General features: G+C 48.4%; 1 long non-coding RNA gene across 1 annotated transcript; it reads right to left on the bottom strand.

Annotated features, from left to right (window-relative positions):
- Positions 1–4411: 4411 nt before the first annotated feature.
- Positions 4412–8552, bottom strand: LOC102004776. Its single transcript, XR_259437.2, has 4 exons — positions 8367–8552; positions 7675–7775; positions 7238–7559; positions 4412–5830 (listed from the first exon to the last, which is right to left on the bottom strand). It is a non-coding gene; the product is annotated as an uncharacterized LOC102004776 (long non-coding RNA).
- Positions 8553–26076: the final 17524 nt, after the last annotated feature.

The raw sequence follows: 26076 nt of genomic DNA, 5'->3' as shown, positions 1-26076 counted from the left end.
GGGACTGAGCCCAGGACTGAGCTATATCCTTTTTACTTTTTTTACCTTTTCTTATTTTGAGACAGGGTCTTGCTAAGTCATTAAATTGCCCTTTTTACTTTTTTTACCTTTTCTTATTTTGAGACAGGGTCTTGCTAAGTCATTAAATTGCCCAGGTTGGGCTTGAGCTTGTGATCTCCCTGCCTCTGCCTCCTAGATTAAAGGTGGCACCACAACCCTTTCCTGAGGCTTCTTTAGAGAGGGGACCTTGATACCTTGCAAACATAAATTTTGAATGAAAACATCAGAGCTAGAGAACATAAGATTCTAGAACAGGATTGTGGAAAAATGGACAGTTAAAGAAAAACATATCTGGCCCAGACCTAAACAGAGGCAATAATTCCCTAGCCATATCTGGCTAAGGAATTTTATAAAATTCTTAGCAAGGAGCAACCAGACATTGCATAATAACTGATATATGCATATTAATGCACATTGTATCTGTGTTCATTGATATGTAAACTGGTTGTGATCTCCACTCCGAAGGTCACATTCATTCATTCTGTCAAAGCTTAAAGAAACACTTAGCCAGGCATCAGGGCAAAGGCCTGCGGTCCCAGCACATGGGAGGCTGAGACAGGAGGATCAAAATGAGTTTGAAGCCAGCCTGAACCATATAGTGAGATCCTGTCTCAAAGAACAAAACAAGAAACACCTTTAGGAGACGTGTTTTAGATGGATTCCTGGGTGTATGTGAGTTCTGCCTGAGCACTCTTGCATTCCCGGAATGGTTAATACTGGGGATTCCTGGAGGAGAAGGCTTTATCCTGATTTTCAGTGTGGGATGGGAACAGGAGCCTGGCTACTACACAGGGACCTCCCTTTGCGGGGACAGAGCAGGACACGGGCGGATTATTGCCACACGGGTGGTGAGTCGAAGATCAAGGGAGGGGCTGGGTGCTACACAAAGGAGATTCTGGCCTGGTCTGAGGTGTTCCTGGAAGGCTTCCTTAGACAGGCAGTGCCTGAGCTGAGTCTTAAAGAATAAAGTTTAAGTGAGAAAAAGGGAAAGGTGTTTTCCAGAGACGAAGGTTACAGGGCGCAAACTCAGAGTTAAACTCAGAGGCAAATAGTCAACTGCCAACCGCCAGGTGGGGAGAGAAGAGAGAAGGGGCACCAGGAACAGGCAAAGGGAGGTCCCAGAGCTCTGGGCACCGGAGCTCACATTTTCTTTCTTAGTCATGAGCAAGCTCCCAAAGCTTCAGAAAGCGGAGTAATAGGGCCAAGTCGAGTTCTAAGGAAAGGTTGTAAGCACTGGAAGGGAGGAGGAGACAGAATAGCTGCAGGGAGACCACATGCATGATTATTAATTATTATCATAAGGTGGGAACTGACTGAGATTTGAGCTACAGCAGTGTAAGCAACAGAGAATGAATGAATGAACTCAATACATAACCACCTGAAAGACCAGTAAGGTGTAGCCACAGATCACATGGGGGATATGAAGAGCCTTGGATGAGATTAAGAGGCAAAGGAGGGCGTTCGGCTTGGTGCCTGGGCAGCACCAACTAAAGCAGGGACTATCAGAAGGGGAAGAGGAAGGATCTGGCCTCGGCCATGCCAAGCTCAGGCCGCCCGTGGGACTGCCCGATGGAGACCGTACAGGAGGCAAGGCTCCTTGCAAGACCTTCCAAGGCCCGGCTTTCTTATTTCTGGAAACCCCAACCCACATCATAGCAAATATATTAAAACTCACCCACATCCCACATTAAATATAATATTTGCAGCTTAAAAAAAAGTTGAGAGGATTTTTAAATTCCAATTTTTGAAATGATTTGCAATTCATTTCATTTATGATTGGTTATGGTTTTGTCAATTATCTGCAAATTGAACTTCCTTAAATAATAAATGTATTTTTGTAATGAAATGGACACAGTGCTATGTTCTACATAATACTTACTAAATTTTCTTTCATGGGGTTGTTTTTGTATTGTGGAGTTCATTAGTGCTTTATTTGGGTCTTTTGGACCCAAACTGGGTTTAGTCCTACCAAATTGGTAGGACCATGAGAAGCTCACACTCTACAGGCATGAAGCCCGTGGGAACCCATAAGCTAAAACCAAGACTGCCTTGTGAACAGACAGTTGAACATGTAAGTATGCTCAGGAGAGAGTTGTGTAAATTCTGGGTAAAGCCACAAAAATGAATTTAATTATCCCAAGAAAACATAAACTGAGACGGCAACTGGCCTAAAGAAATTCAAAACTCTGCAAAAGGGTCAGAAAAAAGAGGATTTCACAGAGGAGGTGAAGCAGCAGAAAGACCAGGAAGAAATGGAGGGCAGAGAACTAAGGGAGCAAAGAAGAGGAAAAGGTGACTACCGGGAACAGCCTGGGTCATTTTGAAGATAAAGCTCAAGAAAATCACAACTGCCTCCTGCAGCAGTGCCAAAAGAAGAGGTCACTTGGTACAAGAGGGACTGGGCATCTGCAGAAGTGACCTCAGTGAGTGTGGGAGGACATGACTGACCCTCAGAAGCATCTCCAAGGTAAGGAGTGGTGGGGATGGACAGGAGATGGCCAGTGGAAGTGGTGGCTGTCCAAACCCAGCAAGAGAGGAAGACAGGACCATAGCTGGAGTGAAGCATTGCCCAAGGAGGCCCTGGGGGTGCGTTTAGAGAAGGAAAAGTATGAGTGCTCCTGAGCCAGGTGGAAATCCCCAAGACAGATGGAGAGACTGCAGTGAGGAAGGCAGGAGGGAGCCGGAGGCTGCGGGCTGCTGGGAAGGACATGGTCAGTCAGGCTGTCGGAAAGTAGGAAAGGGCAAGGGTCCCTCACTCGGCGAAAGGATGCTTGTGTCAAAACACGTCAGCTCTCCACACAGGACGATAAAGCCTGGTGTTATGGTTTATATCTGTGTGTCCTCCCAAAGCCTCATGCGGTCTCGGGGCAGGCTTTTAGAATTTGAAGGGTGTGAGAGCTGCACCCGCCCTGGGGTGGATAGTTTGCATATGTAAGGGAGAGGAAAAGGGTGCTTGAGGCCATTCCTCTCCCATTCTGCCCTGGTGGGTGGTTGTTGCTTAGCTGTGTGCTGCCGCCCTGAGATGCAGCCCTCTGCAATGTGCCACTCTGCCTTTTAATCTGCCCAGTACAGATTGAAACTTCCACGAACTGAAAGCGAAATAAACCTTTCCTTCCTTAATTTTGGGCGTCAGGTATTTTGTCCCAGCAGCTAGAAAAAAGTAACCAAGACACCTAGACAAAGCCCAGTGCTTAATCTAGCTTTTGCTCCACATGGGGAAAGACTTTTTAGTGTCAAGGGACCTTAGAGACCATGCCTGCAGTGCTTCTCTCTCTCTCTCTCTCACTCTCTGTCTCTCTCAGAAATTTCAAAGACTAGATATAAATATATACACATCTATATTATCCATAATGGTGGAAGACGCCAAGATCCCAGCTGAGACTCTCCTGGAATTCACATGATTAGAGGAGAAAGAGAACAGGAAGAAGAAGTAGAGAGAGTCAGAAACATAGAGGAAACTGAACTCCCTACCCAGCCACGTATCAGTCGGCTGGACGTTTACCCAAACCCTGTTTGGCCCCATGTACAGTGTTCGCTCATTCAACGAGCAGCATGTGTGGGTCGCTGTCCCTCTGCCAAGCCTAGGGGCTCTAGGTTCCTTGGTGAGTGACAAATTCTCAGTGAACATCATTTGATACGTGAAGCAACTCTCACTCTCCCTCTCTTTCCCCCTCCCCCGCTCAGTGCCCCCACCTTCCAACTCCAAAGGCTGCTCCACTGTTTGGCGGTCCTAGAGTTCAATGAGTAGCTCCCGCAGACCCTCTCCTAAGCTTTCCCGCCTCACCACAGAGCAGATACAAAGACAGTTCCCTCCGGAGCCTGGGCTGGCGCAGCATTGGAGGTGGGTTTGGATTGGTTGTGTGGAGCAAGCAGCAGAAGATGAGAAGTGAGCACACTAACGTTAGCCTGCATTAGTCAGGAAAATTCTAAGAAACTGTTCCCAAAGAGAGGTGGTAAGGGAATTTTTTCTCCTCTATTAGACTTACATAACTTGTAAAATAACAGGCTGCCATTTTAGAATAGTTGGTATTGGCATGCTGTGATTGTGAAAATTACATGAAACTATTCCTTTTAGAAAAGATCACTGCAGGTTTTAGGTTAAAACTTAATGCCAAACACAGATGAGTAGTTGGTTTACGCAATTATCGCCTTTTTCTTAGAAGTAAGGGCAAAACCTCAAAACATGCCGCAGCGAAACGGCTATTTCTGTCACTGGCTAACAATCGAAGAACATCCATAAACCTTTGGAAATTAATATTCCCAGGAAAATCTATTTGACTAAAGTCACAAGGAAGTTATTAACTAGAGTTAAGTCACTGACAAGAGGTATTATTAATGATCTCATCAAAATTTCAGTGCATTTAATGATCACATTGCAAGACATTACTGATGCATCAGAGAATATTAAAGTATTCTACAGTAGCTACTTGGATAGGGATCAAGTGAAGAAAGATGAAGAGCTTGAGTTCTAGGTAAGTCCATAATTCTTTAGGCTTCATGCAATGTAAAAAGTTAGACCCCTTAGCTTTCTGTGTCCCCGCCCCCCAAGGCTGATTGTTAATACGGTGGGTTTCTTTTCGGTGTTAATTGTTCCCTGTTTTTCTTCCAAATGCTGACACAGGGAGAATAGAAGTCAAACAAGTCCTCCAAGCTTTGGTTTTCAAAAAACCAGCTCAGGAAGTTCAGTTTATTTTCAGATTGGAAGAGATGCTGTCAAGTACACTGGATCTTAAACTGCCGTCCCTCCAAGGCTCTCCACCAGGGGAGGGGGCATGCTCCTCCCATTCCTCTCAGAGTTCTCCACCCGACTTCCAGGTTGACCCCAGGTTCGAAGCCAGGATTCTTTGCTTTTGCTAACAGCCTCCATAAGACCTAGAGCTCAGCCACACACTGGTGTGGAGTCATTCGTTTCATACCTGTAACCTATGTGAAGCCTTTTCAGATATATGTATTTTACAATTTTTCTTTTCCAGATTGTGTCTCCGGTTACCTAAGACAGTACTCGTTCACTGCAGAGCTCCCAGACCTGCAAACGTTTCCTGATGTCCTATGATTCCTGCAGCGCTGTGCAAAACCTCAAAACACACCACAGCAGGAGCCGCACAAAGGTCAGTGTGGAGTGGTCCTAGCTTTCAAGGAGCTCAGAAGTAAACACAAGCCATAAGGCAGATGCTGGTCATGTCCTGGAAGTCCTGGAAGCACAGAGAACCCTAACCCTGCATGGAGGCGGGAAGAGCCAGGAACGCAGCCTGAAGAAGCTGTGGCCCAGAAGACTCCAGACTTGTGCTCATCCCCACTGTGGCTTCAGTCTCCGCTGCCAGCCTGTGCTTGCTTCCAGGTCCTTCCATTCTGTCCTCAGCGGGACTTTCAGACTGTCCCTTTATGGCAGCCCATCTTCGCCGGTGTTCTGTGGGGCGCACTGTGGATGGCCAGAGAACACCAAGTGTTCTGGGAGACAGGAACACCCCCACCAGCTCAGCACACCTCAAGTATGGCTGCTGCCCACAAAATATGCCATCTGTGTGGGGACCACTTCCTTTTCACCAAACCCCGCCTCCTTGCTTATTGGTTCATTCATCCAGGAGATGGAGAATTAATGTTTCCCTTGGGACATCTGGGTGATTCTTTTCGGAGAAAGGACTGTTGCAGATAGGAAAATATCTTGAGAAGCCACCGCAGGACAGGGGCACCATGATGTAGTTCACGTGCCGGCTGCTGCCAAAAACTCAAAGGTGGGAAATCCGCCCGGATAAAGAGCATTTAGTTGCATCTGAGATGATTAAGGAAGAAAGGGAGGGAGACGTGAGGGGGGATGTAGGTGAGAGAGGCAACTTTTTGTCACTCTTCCCTAAGTAGTGCTGATAACAACTGCTTACATAGCGTTTGCATTGTACAAGGCATCACAAGTCATCAAGTCACCCGGAGGTGAGGCAAACCCTACAGGAGGATGGGCATAGGTATACACAGATCCAAGGCCATTTATATAAGGAGTTGAGCATCCACAGATTGGAAATATGGAGAAGAGGTCCTAGAACCCCTTGCCCATGGATACCAAGGGGTGAATGTATTTTATATAGAAACTAACACTCAATAGGTTAAGGAACTTGCCAGAAGCAGCCTTCTAGAAATAAGAACAGGGACATGAACCTGTGACTTCAAGGACTCCACTCTCTGTCCTGAGTATCACCCTTTCTGAGGACTGTGTGACCCACTGGGTCTTCTGTGTTCTCCCACACTGGTCCAACTCAGTGCCTACTGGGAGATGGCGATGACCTCTACTGAGGCAGCTGGGGGAAAATTGTGCAGAACGCTCTGGCCAAGCTGCAGGCGTTTCAGCTCTGGCCAGCTGGCACTGGAGAGTTGGCAAGGCTGGCACCCTGTCCAGGGGCTCTGTCATCTCAATCTACAGCCTGCACCCGCACAACCACATTTTCCACAGCACGCCCAAGCTTTGAGGGAACCGGGGTGGGGAGGGGCAGAGCAGAGAGCTCGGGATGGGCTCGGGGAGGGGCGGGCAGGAAAACCAACCTTTGAAAGCCACCTCACTTTCAGACCATGAGTGGGAGGAACAGCTGTGTAAAATGAAAGAAAAGTTAAAAAGGGAGCAGTGAGAGAGATAGAGGGAGAGACTACTGGATACCATCAAAGATGGCACAAGGAAGGAAGAGAAGCAGAAAAGAAGGAGAAGGGAAGAAAACAACCTCTGGGTGAATAGAGGTGACAACCACACCTTCGAATAGCACGGAGATCTCCACTGCAGGCACAGAAAGAGCTATAAGAGGGAAACATAGTAGCCCTGATCCTAGCTTCTTTCCCTACACCCACATCTTAGGGCCTGTGAACCTTCTCCTCTCCTCCCCTCCATCCGCCCCCAGGACACTCCCGCCCCCTCTCCAGCCCAGGCCAGGGCGACACCACTTCATGTCACAGGCACAAGGGACAAGCTTGAATTTTGTAAAAAGGACTTACCAGAAGCAATCACAAACAGAAGGGAAATTGCTAAACCTGCTACTAGCAGCTCTCTAGGCTTAAGAAAACAAAATGGGATGTACCCGTTGCCTGACCTCACTGAAATTCTACTGCTGATAGTCACTGACTGCCTGTCATGTGCCAAGCATCGTTCTCAGCTCTGCCTATCAAGCAGCGAACACGACGAGAAGCTTCTGCCCAGACTCACCTCCTCCAGCGTTCTGTGGCCAGGCATCCCGCACAACCAACGCTCTGTGTCTCTTTTACTCATACCTGCCTAGAACTTTGCATCTGTAAGTGACCAAAGCTTCATTCAAACCACCTTAAACGAAACTGAGAATGTATTGTCTCCAATAACTAATAGACTGGCTTGGCATGTGATGAGATCCGACACTCCCATGTGTTCCTTCAGGAGTCTTCCCCGTCTCCCTCTCTGCACTGGGTCCATGTCTCAGGTCTTCGTGGTATCCTCTCTCAGGTGTTAATAGTGGCTGCCAGTCCTGAGCCTACCACGTCTGAAGTACCTGCTCCTGACAGAAAAAGAAAGTGACGTCACTAATGATGCTGATAAATATATAGGGGAGCTATCCGATTGATCTGGATTGGGTTACAGGACCATCCCTGGGCAAAGTCAACCGACCTTACCCTCACAGAGTCCTAATTTCCACGCACAGTTGCAGTCATAAACCAGAAGCCACAAACAACCAATCCACAGGTGGCACCCTCACTCCTTTCTCTTCTCCCTTCTCCAGGAAATAAAAATGACAAGTTTTAAGGAATAACTTACACAAGGCTATGTTTAAGGACCTGCCTGATGAAGATCTTATTCCACTTTTAGTATAACTCCATAAATCACTAATTATAAAGACATATGCTAACATACTTTTAGTTGATTTTAATTCACATTAGAAACTATGTATCATCACCAAGCATGGTGGTGCACACCTACAAACCCAGCACTTTGGAGGTTGAGGCAGGAAGACTGCAAGTTCGAGCCCAACCTGGGAAACCCAACCAATTTAGCAAGATTTTGTCTCAAAAATAGAAAAAACTTAAAAGGACTCAGCATGAAGCCCCTGGATTCAACCCCAGCACTCTCTCTCTCTCTCTCCCTTTCTCAGATTCCTGGGAGAGGCTGTAAAATCAAATGAATGGACTCAGGTGTGAACAGAGCTAGCAGATGAGTAATATGCTTAGCATTTTGATACCGAATTGTTTGTCACAGCCAACACCAGGTAGAACAGCTTGGAGTGAGGGATCCTGAGGGTGGCTCCATGTACAATAGGACACTGCAGGGCATTTGCTAAGGAAAACCTCACTGACAGCTCCAATCTCACCTCCTTGGAGATGTTTCAAGGTCTCTTGTGACATTGATGTGTCTTCTGCATCTTTGCAGTGATTCGTCTCCAGCAGAAGCACTAGGTGAATTGCCTTGGTAAACAACACAGGACAGAAGTGAGGAAGAAGAGAGACAGAGGCTGGGAAGAGGGCTGGAGAGGAGAGAAGGGGAGTCTGGAGGGAGAAGAGAGAAGGGAAAGATGGAGGAGAGGAGAGGAGAGAGAGGAGCCTGGAGGGAAGGGGAGAATGGGAGAAGATGAAAAAGAAAGGAGAGAGGAAAGGGAAGAGGAGAAGAAAGTCAGCAGAAGAGGTGGGGCCTGGAAAGAGAAAGGAGAGGAAGGAGGAAATCAGCACCCGTGGTGCCCTGAAGCCACACCCTGGTGTCCGCATCCCAGTTGCTGTCACCTTGCGGTCATGGCCATGACGTCAGCGCTATGGCGCATTTTCCTTGTGTGCGGTCCGTGTAACATTAGCCCCCTTACCAGAGCCTCAGGACAGTTCCATGCGGTGATAGCTGCGAAGCTCTGTAGCCCACGTCCTAGTGCATGATGTTCACTCACTGTCAACTTCTAACCTCGTCCTTCTTTCATCCCAAGGACACTGTCGGGGGCTCCAGGGAGGGACAAAGTCACCCCCCACCCCAAGACCTCACAGCCTCTCAGAGCCATGAACAGCTCTCTGAAGAAGTTCAAAATGCATTTTGGAAAAAAAAAAAAAAAAATCTGCAACTAAAAAACCCAGACCGTTTCTAGAACGCAATCCAAACCAAATCTGCTTGAAGGTCATAACGTGTTCTGAGGTTTCATTCCACTATTTTTCACTTATACGGTCCCCAGCCTTGCCAGGGCCGAGCTAGGACCGGCAGTTAGCATCGCCAAGCCCCACGGGGGAGAAAGCCCAAGCCCCTTGCCTTGTGTGTCTCCAGCCCAGTGGGGATCAGAGCCTGGGGAAGGGTCCCCAGCAGCCACCTTTCAGAGCAGCTGAGAGCCTGGGTTTGTGGGGCACAAGGCGTGAGGCAGCCTCAGCTTCCCCTCCGGCTCCCAGCCTGGGGACACAGAGGCTTACGGTGTCCTGGGCTCTGGTGACCCAACCACAGGCTGAGTGAGAAAAGAAGCTGCCAGGAGTGGGATAAATGGACTGATTTTTCCAGAAAGAATCTTCGGGCCAATGTAGAATGCAGTCACCGAGCTGAGCCACACACACCTTCTTCAGGAAAACAGATTCCTCAGCGCTTGTGAATGAGAGCGCCATAACTCACTTCTCACAGGAGCCATCAATAGGGTGGAGGTCTCAGAGACAGCTGCTTACAGAGAGAAGACAGGAACACAGGGAGGGCTGCAGAGACTGGGGTGGGGTCACACAGGAGCATCCAGGGAGGTGCAGGAAAGGTTGTGAGGTGTCTTGTAGCACCTTGTGCTGGCCAGTGGGCTCCATGGACTTGGAAGGAATCTGGGAAATGGCCATTCTGCACCGGAGATGGGGGCAGGTGAACTGAGACACCATCACTTAAACTGCAGATAAAGTGTGTGTGTGTGTGTGTGTGTGTGTGTGTGTGTTCTGAAAGAGAGAGACAGAGACAAAAACAGACGGAGACAGAGACAGATTGAGACAGGGAAACCGAAAGAGAATTTCTTAAGCAGGCAGAGTCTATAAATTTCCTTGTAATTTAAACCCCTATAATTTACTGGCTTAAGAACCTAAGAACAAATCCCAATTTGAATTCCAGTTCTACCAGTTTACCAGCTGGCTGCCTTTGGTTAAAAAACTAGTAGAACTCACCTTTTTCCTTTATCTAAAGCACAAGGATAAAGTAGAACCTACTGATCAGAATTTAATGTGCTAACGTATGTAACAGAGGCCATTGGCACGTTGTACTCATTCAATAAATATCATAATAAAATTACTGTTCACAAACACTATTCTTAAAAACTGTGAGACTCCAAATAAGGCTCTGAATCACTGGCTGGGGTACTTCCAAACTCAGTTCCCGTTCTGGGAGTCTCTGTGTCTCTGGACCCCAAGCTCCCTCCCAGCTCCCAGTCCCTGTTGAGCAGAGGTAGCGGGTGACAAGCCTCCCTCTCTGCTCTTCCCAGTCACATTCCCTCCCTCCACACATGTGCACATGGCTGGCCGAGCTCGGGGACCTCAGGAGGCATTTTTCGTGCATCTGGCCTAAGCACTGGAGACCAAACCATTCAGAAGCTTCCTGTAGTCAGATGGCATCTGAACAAGACTATGATCCACGCAAGTAATTCTTGCATTTGAATGAACATCGAGTCACCTAGAAATCTTGCAATGAAACAGACTTCTGAGCCCCCCAAGAGTTCCTGAGTGAGGCCTAAGAATTTTGCACTTCAAACTGATGCTCTTGCATTGGGGACCACAAGTTGAGAACCAGTGATCTCAGGATTCCTGGCAATCTTTCTGGCCACACCAGGGCAGTCACTTATCTTAGTGCTGGCACCGGGAACCACTGTAATGGAACAGGGTAGAGCTGGGGTCAGCATCCTTTAGGGACCATCTTAGATGCTGGATTGCCACACAGGATCTTGAGGCCCTGGGAGAAGAAGGAGAGAACTATTATTGTCCCAGTACTTCGCTGGTAGCCGCTGGAGGGCAGGAACTGTCTGGAGCTTCCTGAGAGACACACTCCCTCCTCCCTGCTTCCGCATCAGAGTTTTTTCACAGTATGTGTTTGATCAATATTCATTGATGAGACCAGAGGAAGAACCTGCCTACATCCTGGGCCACAAAACGCAAACTGTAATCACTCAGTAAGTATTTATAGAGCATCAACTATACACAGTCCCCAAAGGCTCTAACCCTAGCCATTATTTATTCATCATTATTATTCTTAAGGATCAGCACGGCGCTTAGCACATAATCAATTCTCCATGGGTGCAATTTTCTTTCCGGCACCCTGTTTACCAAAGTGTTATTCCAAGCTGCGCGGTCTTATTCTCCTTCCCTAGCTTTCTTTTCCTCTTTGGACAAATGACTTTTGCTAGTACTTCTCAGAGATTTATGGAGCTTTTCAATTTGCTAATCACCACATGACCACACATGACTTCCTTATCTTCTGCTCTCCTGCTTTATAAAGGAGAAACCTCCTGTAAAACAATCCCTTCACCTGTGCTGTGGTCATCCCTCCCTCTGGCATCCTCAGTCACTTAGATTCTTCAATTTTGTCCCTCTTCTTCCCACATGTGGAGCCTCCCTCTCCCCCCGACGCATCTCAAAAAAAGGACCAGGTCTTTAAAAAATAAGCAAACAAGCCAGCAAAATGCCTTGTGTCTTCTGTAAATCTCTGCATAGTTTTCACTCTGAGTTTTTTTCCCCTCCTCTGGAGAGTTCTTGGAAATCTCAGCCACCCCGTGCTGATTTTCCTTCCTGCTTTCGTCACCACAGCAGACTGGCTCCCAGCCACCTCTTCACTTACGCCGGGCTTGTCAAGGTCACGGTGATCTCTGTATTTACAAGCCCAGTGGTAGATACACATGTATTACCTTATTTGACCTCCTAATGCATTTGGTACAAGGGGCCACTCCTTCCTTAAAACTGCCTTTTCCATTAAGGCCATCCCCAGTCCCAGCTGTCTCCCACACACAGTGCTTCAAATTCCATGTAGCGAAGCTGGACTCCATCTTTCCCTCCAAGACAAACTATCCTCACCTACATCTAATTTATGACAATGTCACTGTCTTACGCATCAGCTCACCCAAACCAGGAATTCCAAAGTCATCGCCAATCTTCCTCTGTTCACTCTCCAGATTCAATTGTTTATTTAATCTTGTTATTGTTCTTCCCTTAACAACTTTGGGATTCACCTGTGTAGCTTCTTCCTACTGTTGCTATGATTTTTCAGGACATTATACCACTCACCTGAATTATGTCCACAGTCTCCTAGGTAGTGGGACCATCTCCAGCCTCTGCTTATGCCGAACAATCCGTCCTAAAGTCAGTAGACAGAAATAGAACCTGGGTAAGGAGAGAAACTGCCTGCCTTCAGATGTAGGCACAAGCTTTTCACCAACTGTGTGACACTGAGCAAGTTTATTTGTCTTCTCTGTGCCTCAGTCTCTTCTAGTGTGAAGCAAGGGTGTAGGCCAGTCCCTGGCAGACAGTACGTGTTTGGGTAAGTAGTTGTTATTAATGCTGCCCAGGTAAACACTAAAACTTAAAATCCAAACTTAAGGAAATCATGCCCCACTTTAAAGTGAATCAGTTCTCCAACATAGCAGACAAGGTCCTGCCTGGGATACTCCCTTCCTGCTTTTTGGGGTTCAGGTTCCAATTCATGTTCCAGCCATAAAGTGCAAACCATGCACTCTTAAATGTCTGAAACTCTTCCATGCCTGGTATATTCTTACTCTTTCCCCAAGCCACACGCACTCCTATCCATTCCTTGAATCCTGTATATTGTCTGTGAAGTCTAACGATTTCTGCCACCCCAAAAGGGAAAAATTATACATAATTCTCTCCTCACATATGCTTGTGTGTAAACACGTATCTGTGTGCATAGATACACACAGCATACTGTATTGCACTTGTGTATTTGCACACATGTGTCTCTTAGAATCTGAATTCTAAGGAGGCAATCTGACTAGTCTCAGTGTACACAAAACCTGCCACATACCAGACCCTGACATGCATTTACATTCTTGTGTGCCTCGTGATTTGTGAAATGGTAGCTGCAGCAGACAGTTGCCAAAGATGGCCCTCATCTATTTTCTCCTTCATTGTACCTGCATACTGCTCCACCTCTCAGGGAGTGGGAGGCCACTTCCTCCCTCTCTGCTTCCATTCAGGCTGCTCTTGTGTCTTCTTGGACCAGGAGAATATGGCGGAAGCAACGTTTTAGAAATTTTAAGCCTGGCCTTAGGAGAACGGGAAGCTTCTGCTTTCTCTACTTTCTGAACCCAACCACCACAGAAGAAGCCCAAACACACTCAGAGCCCACACAGCAAGGGAGCAAGAGCCCACTGACAACCAGAGCAAGCCTGTTTGCTCAGCACTACCTGCGGGAAGAGCTCGGCAGTGTGTCAGAGTCAGGCTGCCCGCTCCTTTGGGGGAAGCAGCACACTTTTTGCCTGGAATTTGTCTCAAATCCCAGAACCCTTCCGTCCTGGGCTGTCTGTCAGCAGGGCGCTCTCCCTTGGGACACCTAACACTGCTGACATCACCTCCTGCATCTCTGGGGAAGGCCTCTCAACGGTTGCTGCTAGAGGCCTGTGGGATGGGAAAGGACACTTACTACCTCCGAGGTTGATTTCATGATGAGCCAGAGAATCATTCTTGCGTCTGTGTCTGACCTCCAATCATGCCCAGCCACACGGTCCAGTAGCGTCTGCCAAAGGTTATACAGTGAACCCAACTAATACAATGAAGACGATCCCAAAGTTACATAACGTGGATTCCCTGCCATTACTCAATTCCCAGTGAAATGGAAGCCCAAATGTTAAACCCCAAATAAGGTCCCTTTTTAGAGCTCAAACTACAAAAAAATTAAATACACACAAAAGGAAAACTTCTCCAGTTTCTTTATCTGCTCCATCTCAGCCAGATGGTATTTAGGTCCCTCCACCATCTCCTCAGCTGCACCCCTGAGGAGCTGCTACAGTTTCTCTACTTCCTAGGAGGCAAGACCTCAGCTCTTCCACCACCGCTCTATGAAGCTACCACAAACAACTTTGCACATGACAGCTTCTACAACCTCATCCAGGGACCTGGTCCTCAGGACCTGTTTCACTGATGGATGAGGCTTACACTGTGGTTGTTGACCACACGCCACCATGGAGACCCAGTGCTACCTGAGAGGAGAGTGTGGAGATGAAAAGAGCAACCAATACCAAGGTGGGAACGTGAAAGGTAGTGTCTCTCATCCAGCCAAATGGGAGATGAAGGAGCTGACCCAGAGGTCTTGTCCCAGTTCGTGACTCCATGTCTTATATCCAAATAAGATGATGCTATGATTTCAATGTCCTCTCCAAATCTCATGTTGAAATTTATCACTTTTTTAAAAGTGTGAAGAAGCGAGACTTTAAGAGATGATGAGGTTTTGAATAGATTAACCCTCATGAGTGGATTAGCACTGCTGTGGTGAGAATGGGGTAGTTATTGTGGGACAGGGTTCTTGATAAAAAAGGATAAGTTCCATTTTTCCTAACACACGATGACGCAGCAGAAAGGCCCTCTCCAAAGGGGTGGGAGGTGGCATACACTTGGACTTCTCAGCCACTAGAACCATAGAGCAAATAAATGTCTAATGTTTATAAATTACCTAGTCTGTGGTATTCTGTTATAGCAACAGAAAACAAGACAGTGAATTTACGTATTTCCTGCTCTTGGAGGTCCATAAAAGTCTCCTTATATTTCAACTGTTTTAATAAATATCTGTTCCCTGAAGCCACAGAACTTCGCCTGAAGCAGCATTCCAAGCAAACTGCTTATTAGGGAAGGTACTTTTCTGGATACCCAAGATCCCCTTCATTTGGTTCCCTGAAATATCTTCCTAGCTACACTGCAGAAGCTATCAGTAAAGAACACATTACAAACAGTAGGAAAATGACCTCTCTGAACCAAATGTGGGAGATAAGAGGCATGTGCAGAATCTTTAAAACTGTAATGATTAAATTGCATTTTTAGTCATTTATCAGCTTTTTAAAATATTAATATCATGGGATCTATAACAGTGTTTCTATTTTAGGGGGAAGTTTCCAGACATGTATCATGGCATGGATTAAAATTTATGAAATTCCAGAATGCTCAGAAATATATCTAACCGGGAGTACAGGCTTTCTTATGGTCGTCCTATTGCAAACATGTGAGCTAGATCCATACACAACGAATGGTTCAGAGAACATTAGATGCCTTTTTAAAAATAAAACCCTTCATACTTCGGGAATGACAGCGAAGGAAAAAAATCCCTATATTGGAGTGGAGGTCCGGAAACATGGCGCTTGTCCCTAAAATGCATCCAGGAAGGTCTTTCACCGAGGACAGCTGCCACCACTGAGCCAGCCTGGGGGAGAGGAAGGTACTTCTCCATGGCTCTCTCTCTGGAGCGCACATGGTGCTATGGGCTTCCCTTAGTCTCTGGCACTCCAGCCTGACACCAGGTTGCAATGTTTAAACAAGTCTCTCTAAAGGCTCAGGGATAACAACGGGAAGGAAAATGCAGATGTCCATCGCAGCCCTCCCTATCTCTTCGTTCCGGGGAAATTCCTCGCAGCCTTTTTGTCTGCCCCTCTATCACCAAGTGACTGGACCCTGGGAAGTCCAGGAACTTGTCGGGGTCTTACCACTTTGGGTTTCTTCTGTCAGGTTATCCTGTTCCCAGAAGCTGTCTCTGCCTCTGCTGTAAATCAAACAGTAGCCTCTAATCACACTCCCCGAAAAGGATCATGTACACACACATACACACACATATGATACAATCCTACACAGTCCAGACTCTACTAAAAATGTTTTGTGGCAGTCCAGGAGAAGCGAGGTCTTATGTCATATGTATCAGATACATGGAAAAGAAATCCCTTCTTAGGGTAACATTTGTTATCCTAAAGTCTGTTCATTTTGGGGCCACCAGGCATCTCCCTCCTTTTCTTCTCCCAAGCCAGGCCCTGTCTCCTTACCTCACCTCTCACCTCTTGTCTCCACTCTTTCTTTTACTCGTCTCCTCCCCTTGTCCCTCAGGGATCCATGCAACTTCTAATCATTGTCTTACCGGTATCAATTTAGCAATCATCTTCTGCTGCTGAACTACATCACTGGCATTTCACCTTCCTCTGCTAGAGATTCATCAAAGAACTTCGTCCAGAGAGGTGCGGTGTATTTTTCTAAGACTCATTCTCCTGAATACACTTTCTCTGTCTTCACTAGAAATAAACTTAGAGAATAATGTAAAACTAGAAAATCTAAAATACCCCACTTCCGTGATCATGGATCCTAAGCTTTGAACCTGCCACTAAGGGCTGGCATTGTATTGAAACCTCCACCGTGCCGAGGTACAAAACTTTGGATGTCTAGATCCAAGAGACTAAAAGTAGGACAGGAAGACTTTAAGAATTATTTTTAGTTTTTTCTGTGAAGGTCTATCTAGTATTCATTTGATTGACTTAGGAGATGACCTCTTCACACATTTGCAAGGGACCTGGCCTCCCCCAGGAGCCTAAGTATGGTCACACGGGAGCTCCGGCTTCCTGACCGGCTCCACAGGGGACAGAGCTGTGTGGTCAGTCACACGAGAGCCCAGGCTCAGACAGACCCCTCAGCATTGAGCAAGGGTGCCTGCCCTTCTTTTCCACTGGCCCCACCATTTCTGCTCAGTAGTGAGAGCACAGAGAGTGACAGGGTGTCTCCTTTCCTCACAGCGGCCTTAGAGACGGTGACCAGAATGATCTCCATAGTCGTTACACACAAACCGTCCTCATCGGCTGCCACCGGGAGACCCCAGAGATGTGAACAGAAGGGCCCCAGTCCCTCTGCTCACGGGTGGGAAAGTTGCTGCTCTGTACAACTCCAGGCGGCGCCAGCTTCATTCCCTGATGGTTTCTGAGTGTCCAGCCCACCTGAGTCTCCGTGTGATCGCTGGGTTGGAGGCAGGTAACACGGCAACTCGGAACAAGGGCCCCAAGCCAGCCCGGGCTCCCCCTCGATTGCCAGAACACATCGCGTGGCCCCCCAGCCGTTCTTCCGTTTCCTGTTTCCATCAGGAAACACAGATCTGGGCAAAGAAAAAGCAGCACTGCCAGAAGAAGTCCCAAGGAACAGGTGCTTAGAGAACGAGGGAGGTTTCTAAATGGTGAAAGAAACCAGAGGTTCGTAAAGAAAGGGAGGCCCAGAGAACATTTTTGTTATAAATTAAATTTCATAACGCTGGCAGGAAGATGAAAACACTAGGAAGGCCAGGATGGAGTGGGTGGCTGACAGCTGTAGGCAGCTGGAGTGGAGAGAAAGAAGAGGGGGACCAGCATGCACAGCAGTGGGAGCGAGGCTGGACAGAAGGAGCAGGAAACCCTGCTGAGGAGCAGGGTGACACAATTAGAGACGCACAATGGGCCAGTAACACGGTTACTTCGGGCCTTTATTCTCCGCTGAAGGAGCTTGAATTTGCTACTAGGAATTCTGATGTGCTAACATGTGCTGCCTGCGGCAAGGAACACGCTGTTCAATCTCAAGGTCACTGGCGCTGGGTTTTGAGGCTTCTCCCAGCGGAGCAGAGGAAGCCCACCTCTGGCAGGAGACAGATGGAGACCAGACCCACCCCGGTGGGAAGTCCTGCTGTCGTCCAGCGCTGTCCACGGGCAGCTCCTGCGGAAGTGTGGCAGCAAGGTTTGGACGTCCTCTCACTATTGGGAGATTTAAAGTGGGGGACGGGGAGACCTTCCAAATTACAAGCCAGATTAAAGCTCAGCCCCAGGGGGTAGCATCAGATGGGAAATATGAATTTCGTGAAAAAAACATCAGAACACTTGGAGAAAATTTGAAAACAGAACCATCTGTTATATAATCGGACCCAGTAGACTCCACACTTTGTACCACCAGCTGCCGCCAAACAGGAGATTATGAAACCTTGAAATTAATGCTCTGCTAAGCCTGCTTTCTTGTTGCAGAGCGAACTTGGGGCAGAGCCACCGGACTGTAGGGGAGGAGACGCTGAGCCCTCTTACCCGAGCTCGTCTTCCAGGTGTGCGCCTCCCTGTCCGTACGGTCACCCACGGTGCACGTACCAAGTGTGTGAGGTCGGAAGAGAGGCCTAAGAAGCAAACCTCGCAGCATCTCTGGCTCCTCTTCCAGTGAACTCTGACTTTCCCCCTCCCTGCTCCAGTGTCTCCCCCACCCACCCGCCCTCTGCTCCCTCCTGGCCCAACGTGGCGGGACAATCTCCAATGACACGCGAAGAGACATGACAGCTATGGTTGCAAACGAAGCAGGCATTATTTTTCTTTACATGTAGCTTTGCGCACAGATAGGAAGGGGGATTATTTGGGAAAAGAAGCGGCCAGTAGAATCAGTGAAAAGACAAGGGAGGAAGAAACCAGAAGCTCCTTGCTACCTCAACCCATCAGCTTTCCTTAGCCTTGGTCCTTCTCCAGCTGTGTTCGAACAGGTGCTGCTTACTTTGGTGACAGAGCTCTTCCAGGCATGGACGAATACCAGGTCCCTGGTGACTGGTCTCTCAGCAGAGCATGGACCCGCAGAATCTGGAGCACAACAGCTTGACTCAAGCTTTTCTTTCGCTCTGAAGGCTTCCTCAGCTCAGTTGGTCTTTCCGTACATCTAATCCGTCAGCAAGGAGCAGCCCAATGTGCCCTCCATCTCCTCCTCCTCTCCGGCCCGAAGACTCGCTGCCCCCTAACTTGTCTTATGCAGCTTGCTCCTGTCCCAGCTCAATTTTACCTCATCCCACAGACGGCAGGGTCTTAGAAAAGCTTAACTCTACTGATGTCCTCCAGCCTCAAACCCTCCAGCCACCTCCCTTCGTGCCTGGAATAAAGTCAAACTCAGCCGCATCCTCCCCGACCTTTTCCTGCCCATTTCAGCCGCACTCACTGTCTGGCCCGCTACAAAGGCACCAGTGTCTTGTTTCCTGAGTAGAGCAGATTGGCTCCTCGAGGAGGGCCTCAGCACCAGCCCCTCTGGGCCGAGCACCCAGCTCCGTTCTTCCCTCTTCTCCTTTCCAGCTCCAATCACCCCTGCAAAATCTTCTCTCCTCCTCACCCACCATGGGTCCTTCATACTACTTAACACGTAGTACCTAACACAATCTGAATCTAGGCAGCTTGTCTGTTTGATTATTTGTGTGCTTATTGCCTACCTTCCCTTACTAAAATGTGACCTCGCTTGAGGTCTGCAACTGTTTCTACATTATTTGTTTCTACGCCCAGATCAGTGCTCTAAAAATCCCAGGAAATAAGTGGATTCCTAGCCGGGGACATGACCGAGAGATGGAGGACTAAGGATATTTAATACTATATTTTCTCTCTTCTCAGGGGTGAAAGATCAGTGATTTCAGAGCTTTATTTGAAAACTCAGGCGGATAAATTACCTTTGTTGAACCATGATGCACATGTTTACCAGTGAAAATTATTCTCCTGGATGCCGTGCCTTCCTCTAGGGCCCATTTTCCCACTGGTAGTTGGGTAAGAGCACAGCTCCACCTTGGGAACTGCCCAACCTCTGCCCAGGGCCATCTACCCAGCAGAGACTCTCAGCCTTCAGCAGCCGCCCTCTGTCACCATCAGGAGAAAAGTGGTTTCCAGTCCCCTTCCAGCGGAAAAACTGAAGCTGGGTGACATTAGGTGACACCACCCTAGGGTGCAAAGGTAGGGAGGGAATTTCAGCTCAAGCCTTCTGGTTTCCCATTCTGCTGGGCTGTGTCTCACCATATCCCTAGGAGGTCAGAAGGGCAGGATATTAATCCCCGAAACATTCCAGTGAAGTCTTCACATTTCACATATGCGTGCCAACCTTCGCTGGGAAAACCCCATCTTCCCAGATCAAGCAGGATTACAAGGGGCTCTCTTATGCCACACAAGTGGTAAGAGGGCTCTTCCAAGCTGCTGCCCTGTATACAGCACAGGCAGAAGACGGGCCAAAGCTGTCTACTGCATCACCTAGCCTGGTGCCTCAGTCCTGATCTTCAGGAGCACTCTCCTTTATCGCCACCCCCACTTCCTCTCTGGGTCACGAGGTAGGGCCTGGCTCTCTCCCCAGCCCAGCAACCTCTCCTTTCTTAGACCGCAAGTCCTTCCTTAGCTGTAAGCCAGATGTCTGCCTTCAAGTCTCTTTTCTACCACTTACTCAGTAGTGTGTGACCTTGGCAAATTATTTAACTTCTATCACAGTCCTTAACCTGCAAAATAGGGGTCACAAATGGTACTGACCTTGTAGGAGGGCTGTGTGGACTACACTTGTCAATACATCCAAAGAACTCAGGACAGCAGAAGCACCAGGGAGTTGTGAGCTATAATCATCATCATTAGTGTTTATAGGTCCTTGTTAACACACCTCTCAATGACTGTTTTACCTCCTACTCAGGCCCTGAACTGTGTTCATCTCCTTTTCCAATTCATTCTCCATTTACAGCCAGAGAGCTGTTCCCCACACACACAATTCTGATCATGGCAAGTTTCCCTTCTTGCAAGCCTTGTTGAGCTGGCAACGTGGGTCAGTAGTAGAGCCCTTGCCCAGCATGCTGGGGCTCTGGGTTAGGTTCTTCAATACTGGAAAATAATCAAGCAGAAAGGATACAAAGCCTTTCTTGATTCTTGTCTCACCAAAGGTAATTGACCCCTTAATATGTCCCACCAGGTTGGGCCAGCCTCGTCCATGCCGTGCGCCCCCAGAGCGCACTGTCATGAATATCAAGCCATATGATTCCTCCATGGATGTGGGAAATCCTTTCATACTTCCCTCACTTGCTCTGTCCCCTCCCTACTGCTGCTGCCCATGTCCTACTCTGTGGCTTTGGGAAAACCATACCCAAACTTGAAGCCTCAGCTTATACATCACTATCTCTTTAGAGTCTTTGCACCAGCACAAAGTAGTCTCTGACCCCACACACAGCTCCACAGACACCTGCTATCAACTTTTCAATGAAATTGTTGGGTATTCCTCTCCATCTCAGCACTTCCAGTACTGCATATGGCACATAATTGCTGTTCAAGGGCTTGGATGGATTTTTCATTCTTTTTCTTACCTTTTGGGCATGGCCTGTGCTCTGAAAACCAACCGAGACATCCCATCTGCAAATGTTGGAAACATCTACTCACTTTGCTGCCCGCAGTGGCCCACCAGCTCTTACTGCGTGGATCAGAGATATTTAGAAAGCTGGGAAAAAGATGATTCCAAGTGCTCTGAAACTGACCTGTTAGTTATCACACCCCGTGGTACCATGTCCTTGCACTGAGTGATCTCTGCAGGAGCCAGGAGCCAGGGCATCATCCCTCCTTTGTGCCTCACTCTCAGCACTACATCCAAGCCATCAGCAAGTCATGTCTCTTCTGGCTTCCAGATATTTCTAACACATCCAGTTCTCTTCCTCTGTTGGCACTGTCCTGGTCCAGGCTACCGTCTTTAACCAGGACAAATGCCACTGGCTTTTTTTAATGGAAAAAAGGCAAAATAAAATTTCACAAGAAAATAATAGAAGAATAACAATAGTTAATACAAAGGTTTGTGCTAATAACAATTGGAGAAATTTTTATGCCCATGCCATTGGCTTTTAACCAGCTCAGCTTCTATGGTGCTCCTCTGGAGGCCACCTGCCACAGAGATTCTTGCCATATAGAGTAGACCATGTGACTCTTGGGTTTAGAATCCCCTGTGGTCTCCCACTGAACTTGGGATGGGAATTGGCAGCTCTTGAAGCAGCCCCAAGCAGGACTTAAATAAACTAATTGGCTTCTTATGTCTACTTGTGAGTCTGTCCAAAGCCTAGGCCACTTGTCTGGGGACTCATAGTAAGTCAACCTCTGTGAGTCACTAATCCCTACTAAAACCTACAGTGGTTCATGAAGCTGGAAAGCCTCAAAGGATAAGACAAGATCACAGCCAAGGACACCTGGATCTGATTTCAACTAGATAAAAACTACAGCCTCAGGCATCTCACTCCTGGGTGGATTAAGCTAATCCTTATTGAGGAGAAATACCTTACTTGGAGAAATCCTTGAGTAATTCCACCCTTTGTGAGTATTCTTCTCCCTCTTTCTGATAACCAAATAAATATGGGCCACCCAGAGAAGGTCTTGGTCTCAGCCCAGAGAGAATCTTGAATTCTGTTTCATGGCTTTGATCTTCCTACAGCCTTGAAATCATCACAACTGCCGCTTTTTATTTAGCCTTCACCATACACTCATTTAGGAGATTGCAGAACTGATCGGCCTGAAATAACTAAGGGATATGATTAACCTTATACTGTCCTGGCCCATGATCTGACCTGTATATCCTCCGAGCTCACTGTCACCTCCTCTGCTTTGATTGTGGTTACGGCCTTCATGGTCTCTGTCAGTGACCCCTGAAACACCTATTCCCTTTTACACGCCTTTGCACTCATACTCTGTTCCTGCTGTCTGAAACCCTCTTCTCCTCGTTCTACAACTTCTGGTTTCAGATGTGAGCAGCCAGTCCTCTCCACCCCGTCTGAGACAGGTGATTTTGTCTCCACTCCCAAGTTACTTCCTTAACAGCACTTATCAATTACTCTAATTATCGTGTACATTTTGCATTTGTTTCTTTGCTTTATTGCTGCTCTTTTCTCTCTCCGTATTATGGAAATTTCTTGAAGCCAATAACCATGTCTATCTTAGCACAACCATAGAACTTAAGATCAATATCCTTAATAACAGATACTCAAAAACTATTTGTTGAATTTGTCATTACGGACTAACCAACTTCTTCTGTCCTCCAGACAAAAGATTCACATGCTGGCAGGAGAACTACTGTAACATTGGAACTTGTCTGAACTTGTAGATCTGGCCGATAAGATTGATCATGTATGCTTGCTCACACCATTTCTAAACCCATGAATGTTATTTCTTTTATAGCTTTGATAGTTTCTATTTTAAAAAATAAAAGATTTCAAAGATTCTTTAACCCAACTTTGAAAATTGTATTATTGCTTGATGCTCTGCACACACAAAATGAGGCTAAGGTATTGAACTGTTATTCATGAGTTTCACTAAAGAGAAATTAAAGGGGGCCTCATTCTATTTCTCTGGGTTTTAAAGGAAAGGGCAATGAGGTCTATTAAAATTGATTGCTTTGCTTAAAGGTGTGTGTGTGTGTGTGTTGAGAAGCCTGAGAGATGTGTCCATTGTTAGACTCAGCAAAATCCCATTAGACACAGTTTTGCTTACCGGTCCAGGCACTTTGAAGATTTCCTATAAATTTGTCACTACAGAAAAGAGCCAAATAGGTTGACAGGATTCTCTCCCTCCCTCCTTCCCTCCCTTCATCCCACAAACCTTGGCTGAGTTTCTGCTCTATACCTGGTTCTGCACTACGCAAGGCACTGTGGAGGGTGACAAGGACATGCACCCTGCATCCAGGATAGCCTGGCACCTGGAGAGAAGACAGGTGTGTAAACAGGCAATGACCCCAAACATCTCTGTTCCACAGTGGCCATGGTGGATTTTAGGTAGGGCCAGCCAGGGTACAGGGTCACAACTGCATTGGGTTCCCCTGGTGGGGGCTCAGGGTGGGGTCAGTCATGTGAGGACAGTGATACGCCGCCCTCCTGGGTCCTTTGGCCCAGCCACTGGTCCACCTTGTTCCAAGGGCAGCCCAGCCTGGCCAGGGGCTATGACGGAGACATCCCCATCCCTGGAGGAAACAAAAGAGAAAGGGATTTACACTGAAGAGGAAGCTTACCAAGAGATCAGAGTAGCAGAGTATTCAAGGGACCTAAAGATTGTGCCGGACCCTTGCTTCCCAGATGACACAGGACTGGACGAGCAGGTGTCACAGCTGATGCAGCCCTCTTCTTTCACAGCCTCCCTCCCCAGGGCAGGCTTCTCTGCAAAGCTCAACCCTGTATCTTCCTCGGTGGGCAGAAGGACACACACTGCATCCTTGCTGGTGACTTCAGCAAGCTCCCTGAATACTGGGAGTCTCAGGTCCCCTTTGGTCCACAGCAAGTGCAGCTGTCACTCACTGTGTAAGGTGTGAGCAGGCAGAGTGTGTAAAGTCACCCTTGGCTGGCTCCTCCCAGAGCTCTGCTCACCATGTCCCAAGGCAGCTTGTGCCTTGGACGCTGGAGGCTGTCATCCCCCCACCCGACTGTCCCTCGGAGGGGCTGCTCATTGGACCCGGGTGCTGCCCCGCGCTCTGACGCCCACATGCGCGCACGCGCAGGCGGACTCTCCTCGTGGTCATGCTGCCCTGCCCCAGCCTCACATCTGCTCGGGACCGCGGGCGTGTCAGAGGAAGCCACTCTGACTCCATCTCAGGCACAACCTGACACGGGGCTGCTTCTTCCAGCCAGCAGAGCAAACATGTGGGATGAATTAAGGAGCCAAGTGGGGCGAGCAACTGCGCTGGGCTGCGATCGCCTCCCAGACAGCGTGGCGCAGCACCTGGATGGGCCTCTGGACTGCCCCAGGCCCTCCCCTTCCACCCCGGGAGGCTGCCCCTTGGCCAACCTTATGCCTGGGGATGTGGGATTGGAACCCAGGCAGTCTGATTCACAACCAAGGAGCTGATCTGTCTCAACATCTAAAAGAGAGGTGATGTGACCAAGACAGAGACCCCTAGGAGCGGCTGCCTGCGCCCTCAGCAGGTCGGGAGCTAGGGAGGGAGTCAGAGAAGGGAGAGCTCTGCAGTTCAGCCCTGCAGTCTGGGCACAGTTAAGGCTGGGGAGAGAGTTCACAGCACAGGTTCGGACAACCTCTGGCTGCAAACGCCTGGTGACACCCAAAAGTACAGCTTTTCCACCCACCCTTGCCCACCACTCTCTTTGTCCCCACGCACTATAAAGTAGCTTCTGTGAGCAGCACCTTCTCCAGGGGCAATAGAATCACACCCTGGACGCGCTCCAACTGCCTGTGCCCCACTTTCAGCACCAACTTGAACTTCGCTGTCCCACCAGCTGCCCAGGCGGAGCACTGAATGCCTTCCCAGGGGAGGCCCAGCTGGGACAGTGAGTGTGTGCCCGAGGGGGACACGCCCTCCCCTCTAGGTACAGGTGCAGGGGCTGGGGCAGGGGGCACCCAGTGTGCCGGTACCTAACAAGGCACTGAGACCTTGCTCCTAGCGAAGCCGGCTTCGCTGGCAGCTAGGCACAACTCGGGGGCTTCTGTGACACGGTGCTGCCTCTGATCAGTGCCAGGAATTTCTCCGCTCCTTGGCAAGAAATGTTTACCTGAGGCTGAAGGAGGAGGACTGCTGAAGTGTGAAGGCAGGGTCCACGCAATGGCACTGAAATGCAGCCTGGGAAGAGCTTTGGAAACTCCAGTGTGGTTGAGCCTCTGTTCCCTGCACAGCTGCACATGGCCTCACCAGGTCGTCTGTGAAGGTGACGCTTGCACCTTCACAGGTGAGGCTGTACCCTTGGCCTGGCTCTGTGACGGATGGCGGCCGTCACCGTGACGCCCCCAGCCTCAGATCTAGATGCACTGAGTTGGGTCGGGAGATTATCCTCAGAACAGAGGGAAGATTGCTCGCTGGCTGGTGACCCTGTGCCACGGCTGTGGAGAGAGAGCTGCCACTGTGAAGCAGGAAACACAGAAGCCTGCAGTCCTGGCTTATAGAAGGCCGCAAGAGGTGGGCAGTGGAGGCTGCAGCGGGCCCCCCAGTCTCCTTGGGATGCAGCCACCAGGATGGTGCATTATCAGTCAGACAGGGCTTCTCGTCTTCCTTTTTCTTTTTCTAACATTATGGTAAAATGTACATAAGACAAAAGTTACCATTTAAGCCACGTCTAAGTGCCTGGCATTAAGTGCATGCACACTGTCGTACAGCCAGCACCTTTTCCTTGTCCCCAAATGAAACTTGGCACCCAATAAACACTAAGTCCCCAGGCCCCCTCCCTCCAGCTCTAACACAGCCATCCTAACCTCTGTCTCCCTGAGTGTGACTTGTCTAGGGACCCCTACAAGTGGCAGCACGCATTTGTCCTTTTGCGTGTGTGGCTAATCTTGCTAGTCTTCGAGATTTATCTACGGTGTAACATGTATTAGAATCTCCTCGCTTTTCAAGCTGGAAAATCCC

The sequence above is a fragment of the Chinchilla lanigera genome, unplaced genomic scaffold (assembly GCF_000276665.1).
Source record: "Chinchilla lanigera isolate Chin_1 unplaced genomic scaffold, ChiLan1.0 scaffold00004, whole genome shotgun sequence".
NCBI lineage: Eukaryota > Metazoa > Chordata > Mammalia > Rodentia > Chinchillidae > Chinchilla > Chinchilla lanigera.
The sequence above is the reverse complement of the archived record's forward strand: the minus strand, read 5'-3'. Positions and strand labels throughout refer to the sequence as shown.